The sequence below is a fragment of the Capsicum annuum genome, unplaced genomic scaffold, assembly GCF_002878395.1.
Source record: "Capsicum annuum cultivar UCD-10X-F1 unplaced genomic scaffold, UCD10Xv1.1 ctg5173, whole genome shotgun sequence".
NCBI classification, from domain to species: Eukaryota; Viridiplantae; Streptophyta; class Magnoliopsida; order Solanales; family Solanaceae; genus Capsicum; species Capsicum annuum.
In genome coordinates this window covers 66,883-73,193 of record NW_025859695.1, presented here as the reverse complement: position 1 = coordinate 73,193, position 6,311 = coordinate 66,883, and positions in this window count along the sequence as shown.

Genomic DNA, 6,311 nt, shown 5'->3' with positions numbered 1-6,311 from the left:
ACTACATACATGATAAATAATTTCACATGAAACTTGAAATAAACCATAGATTAGATCACAATTAACATCATAATCATGAATACACTCAAATCCCATATGGAATTCATAAAATCAATTAACTTATAGTTTAAAAGAGTTTCTTGAACTCCAAAGGTGGAAGGAAACCCTTGGATGAACACTTCACATACCTTGGTGCTTGAATTCCTGAAGATTGATGGTTTGTTCTTGAAGATTTTCTCTTGAAATTAAAAGCCCTAGGGTTTGTTCTTGAGTAAATTTGAGAGAATTTGAAAGAAAGTGAGCAATTTAGCCTCTAGGGTCATTTGATTTTATGTTTTGGGACTGAAAGTAGGTAGGATAATGACCCAAATACCCCTCTGATGCAGACTTTTAATGACTGAAAGCTTGCACAGTGATGCGCAAATCGATGCGCAAATCGATGACATCAACATGATGACCAACGTAACGCGTTGAGTTTGCATTGGTTCACTGGAATTGCACTGAAAGCTGGGGGAAATTATCTGTCGACGTGATGGACGATGCGATGCGTCTAGATCGCATCGACCCACTATTTTGGTTACCTGAACATGGTTCAAACGAGGTTTAAAAAATTTAAAACTCACCCAAAATGACCTTCTGACATTCCTGATCGTGAATAAACCTAAAAATCAATACTTTAGGGTTATAAGGGTCGTGAATAAGATCGTAAACTTATGAAGGCTAAAATACTTCTAAGTATAAACACTTAGCTGAAATTTCTAAGTCTAGGACCTCTATTCAAGCTTTAACTAACTGAGTTAAGCTTAGAATTTTGTGGTGTCTTACAATATCTTCCCTTTGGGAATATTCATCCTCAAATGAGACTGACTAAGCAGAGAGTACTGATAGGCTAAATTTATATACTTAACACGCACAACTCAAGCGTGATTTCATGACTGAAAGTATTGATATACTGAGATTTTATACTAAAAATGCATAACTAAAGCATGACTGAGTTCTGAAAACATGACACATAACTGGGATGTTTCATAAAGGTATGCATGATATAAAAATGCAATGCAACTGAAATGATATAGAGTTGTAAAGGTAAATTGAGCATGGAACTAAATAAATTCAAGGAAAACTATTACCTTGAGTCGAGTCTGAGTTTGTGGATAAGAGGTAAGGATACTTAGTCTGCAAATCTACTTCTGCTTCCCAGGTAGCTTCCTCAACAGACTGATTCTGCCAAAGAACTTTGACTAGCTAAACTTCTTTGTTCCTCAGTCTGTGAACCTGATGGTCAAGAATTTTGACTAGGATCTCCCCATAAGAGAGGCTATTCTGGACATCTATACCCTCTAAATGGAATACAATTGTTGGCTCTCCTATGCACTTCTTTAGCAAGGAGACATGAAACATAGGATACACTGAAACTAAGTCTAAAGGTAACTCAAGCTCGTAAGCTATCTTTTTTAAATGGCTGAGAACTCGGTAATGACCGACATATCGGGGACTGAGCTTCCCCTTCTTGCCAAACCTCTTTACTCCCTTCATAGGATAGATTTTCAAATACACATATTCACCAATCTCAAACTTGAGATCCTTCCTTTGCATATCTGCATACGACTTTTGTCGGCTCTGAGCTGTCTTAAGCCTTTCCCTGATCAATTGAACTTTTTCTAAGGCATCAAATACCAAGTCATGCCCTACCACTGTGGCCTCACCTAATTTAAACCAACCAATGGGAGATCTACATCTCCTCCCATAAAGTGCCTCAAATAGAGCCATCTGAATGCTGGAATGATGACTGTTATTATATGCGAACTCAATCAAGGGTAAGTGGTCATCCCAACTACCCTTAAAGTCAATGGTACATGTACTTAACATATCTTCCAAAGTCTGAATGGTCCACTCTACTTGATCAACTATCTGAGGGTAGAAGGTTGTACTGAGGTGAACTTGGATACCAAGACCCTTTTGGAAGTCTTTCAAAAAGTGAGAGGTGAACTGCGTACCTCTATCTGAGATGATGGACAATGAAACTCCATGCAATCTGACCAATTCTCTAACATAGAGCTTGGCATAATCCTCAGCTGAATAAGAGGTATGAACGGTAAGAAATGAGCTGATTTGGTCATCCTATCTATAATGACCCAAATTGAATCTTGTTGATGAAGAGTACGGGGCAAACCCATCACAAAGTCTATGTTTACTTTCTCCCACTTCTACGTGGGAATACTGAACTCTTCCATAGAACCACTAGATTTTTGGTTCTCAATCTTAACCTGCTGACATGTAGAGAACTTAGCCACAAACTCTGCAATGTCTCTCTTCATCCTACTCCACCATTAGACCTCTCTCAAAATTATTGTACATCATAGTGGACCCTGGATAAATAGCATAACACGCACTATGTGCTTCTACAAGAATTCATTGCCTCAAGTCATCTAAACCCAACACACATAACCGACCCTGGTAATGTAACACACCATCTCCACCTTAGGAGAAAACCTCTACTTTTTGATCTATGACTGACTCTTTCAACTTGACTAAACTGGGATCTCTGTCCTAGTTTTCCTTTATTTCAGAAACCAAAGATGATTCTGAACTATACTGTACCCACACACTTCTCTTTGCTGAATCGACTAAGCAGACACCTACGGCCAAACTGATGAACTTCCTGAACTAACTTCTTCTTACCATCCTCCATGTGAGCGACACTTCCCATAGACATCCTACTAAGAGCATTAACCATTACACTAGCCTTTCCCGGATGATATAGGACACTCATGTCATAGTCTTTTAACAACTCTAACCACCTTCTCTGACGTAGGTTCAGATATTTCTGAAACAAATTATACTGCAGGCTCTTATGGTCTATGAATACATCACATGTACCCCATACAAATAATATCTTCAAATCTTTAAGGCAAACACTAAAGCTGCTAGCTCAAGATCATGAGTAGGGTAGTTCTTTTCATGGGGTTTAAGTTGTCTAGAGGCATAGGCTATGACCTTACCTCTCTGCATCAAAACACACCCCAAACCAACTCTAGAAGCATTGCAATATACCATAAACTCGTCTGAACCATCTGGTAGAGTCAAAACTAGGGTTGTAGTGATTCAAGTCTTTAACTACTGAAAACTCTTCTCACAAGAATCTGACCACTAGAATTTGACTTTTTTCTGAGTCAATCTGGACATGGGGGATGAAATAGATGAGAACCCCTCAACAAACCATCGGTAATAGCCAGCCAAACCTAAGAAACTCCTGATATCTGATGAAAAGATAAGTTTGGACCAATTTTTCACTACTTTGATCTTTTAAGGATCTACTCTAATGCCATCACCAGAAACAATATGTCTAAGGAGAGCTACTGATCTTAGACAAAATTCATACTTACTAAATTTGGTGAATAATTGATGGGATCTGAGGGTCTGTAACATAATCCTGAGATAGTCTGCATGATCATGTTCACTGTAGGAGTAGACAAGAATGTCATCAATAAAGACTATGACGAACATGTCCAAGTACTACTTGAACATGTGGTTCATCAAGTCCATGAAGGCTGCTGGTGCATTGGTAAGACCAAATGATATGACTAAGAATTCGAAGTGGTTGTACCAAGTTTTGAAAGTTATTTTAAGGATATCACATTCTCTGACTCTAAGCTGATGATAGCCTGATCTGAGGTCTATATTAGAGAAGTAACTGAAACCCTGAAGTTGATCAAACAAGTCATCAATTCGGGGAAGTGGATACTTGTTCTTGACCATGACTTTATTTAATTGACAGTAGTCTATACATAGCCTGAGAGAACCATCTTTCTTACACACGAATAGAACTGTTACGCCCCATGGGGAAATGCTGGGTCTGATGAATCCCCTATCTAGGAGATCCTTTAACTATTATTTTAACTCTTTGAATTCTACTGGATCCATTCGGTATGGCAGAATAGAGATAGGCAGAGTATCTAGAAGAAGATCTATTCCAAACTCAATTTTCCTTTTGGGATAGACCCCGAGAAGATCTTTGGGAAACACATCAGGAAATTCATATGTTACTAATTCTGGCTCAAGATTAAGGGTCTCTGAACTAGAGTCTTGGACCCGACTGAGATGATAGACACATCCCTTAGATATCATTTTTCTCTCCCTAAGGTAAGAAACAAGCTGATCCCTAAGTGCTGAAGTACTACCCCTCCACTCAAGGACAGATTCATTCAAAAAATAAAAATAGACAATTCTATATCTATAGTTAATTAAAGTATAGCAGGAATGAAGCCAATCCACGTTGAGAATGACATCAAAATCTGTCATCTCTAATTCTACTAAGTCTGTTGAAGTGTCTTTCTGAGATACCATAACCGGACAGTTCTTGTATACCCATCGGGCTATGATAGATTTACCCACTGGAGTAGAGACTAAGAAAGTCTCTGCTAGGATTTCAAGACTTACTCTGAAGTTAACAGCTATATAAGAGTTACAAAGGACAAAGAAGCTCCTGGGTCTAGCAAAGCATAAACATGTAAATGATAAAATTACAACATACTAGTGACCACATCAGGAGAAATTTACTGATCCTTTCGGTACTAAAGAGCATAGAGTCTATTTAGGAGCTACCCACTAGTGGCACTGGAAGCAACACCCTACTGATTCGGGTAATTGGACTGAGTCAAAGAACGATTATACTGACACTGAGAACCTGACTGAGGACAATCTCTGACCTTATAGCCTGGCTTGCCATATCTAAAACATACATCACTGCCAACCCTACAGACACCCTAATGGTTTCTGCTATATTTCTGGCAAAAAGGTTTATTTAGGCACTATTAACACTACCCTGAGGTTTAGGGTCTGGTTCCCGATCTTTATTGTTGTCTTTGAATTTCGGCACTGGAGCACTGGCTGAGGATGGAGCTAGAATTGAAGTTTTTGGGCGGAACTGAGAATGATTTCCACCCTCTAACCTAGGCTGAGCGAATTGAAGATACCTGTTCTAGCTCTCTTATTATCCCTCTCGTTCTCCCTATTCTTAGCCTCATCTATCCACTAAGCATGGACCATGAGCCTAGATATGTCCATCTCTTTAATCAACATTGTAGTTCTGCACTCCTTGACCACACTGATAGACACGCCAGACACAAACTTACTCATTTTAGATTTGCTATCTACTACCACATGAGAAGCGTATCTAGCTAGCTGAGTAAACTTGAGAGAATACTCTTTCACTATCATGTTGCCCTACTTCAGATTAATAAACTCTAAAACCTTAGATTCCCTCAACTCCAGTAGGAATAACCTATCAAGGAAAGCAGTGACAAACTCCTCCCATTCTATGGGTCCTGCATCATTGACCCTCTCTGCCTTCCACTACTTAAACCATGAGTGAGGCATATCCTACAACTAATATGTGGCCAACTCATCACTCTCACTTGAACTCACCCTCATAATATCTGGGACTTTATGCACCTTATCAAGGAATTCTTATGGGTCCTCATCTGACTTAAACCCAGTAAAAGCTGAAGTGTTCATTCGGGTAAAGTCCTAAATTCTGGCTGCAGCATTATTGGCCATTGGATTAGCCTGAATAGTATTTGGCCGTTCATTCTAAGCTATAATAGAATTGGCTAGGGTAGTGAAAATAGCTCTGAATTCAGCATGGGAGACATGCTCATCTAAGGGATCTGCCTAAACGGGCTGAGGTGCTAGTTGATTTCCTATTCTTCTTTCGTTATTCTTATTGGGAGGCATGTTTTGTAAGTGGAAGTAAGAAAAGGATTAGACTGAGACTGTGACTTGAGCTCATGCTCACTCACATGACATGAATACTGAAAGAATGGAAACTTTTCCTAAAAATATCTCATAGCCCCTTGTCCATAAGTGTGGCACGCTACACACCCATGCACAAGACTCTACTAGACATGACTTTCAAACTTCATAGGACTCTGTTGAACCTTAGGCTCTGATACCAAGTTTGTAATTTCTCGAGTTTGCACCCTGGACGCCACATAGTGCTTACTGCCCCAAAGAACCACAAGCTAACCCATGACTGATATCTGTTGTGAGCACTGAGTACTGTAATAAATACAAAAAAATAGGTTGAAATTCCATAAGGCTCAAAACCTAAAATACTGATAAATAATAGCAAATATAATAATAATTTGTACAACTAAATATTGCCTGAAAGTCTAGTCTGAAAGCCTCTAATTGAACTGTCTGAGAGTGGAGTTGATAGGACAAGTTCTCAAATAACTCTAACTACTAAAATAAACTGAAAACTAACATAATGAAATGATATGATAACTTAGTCCTTAAACTATGAGGAC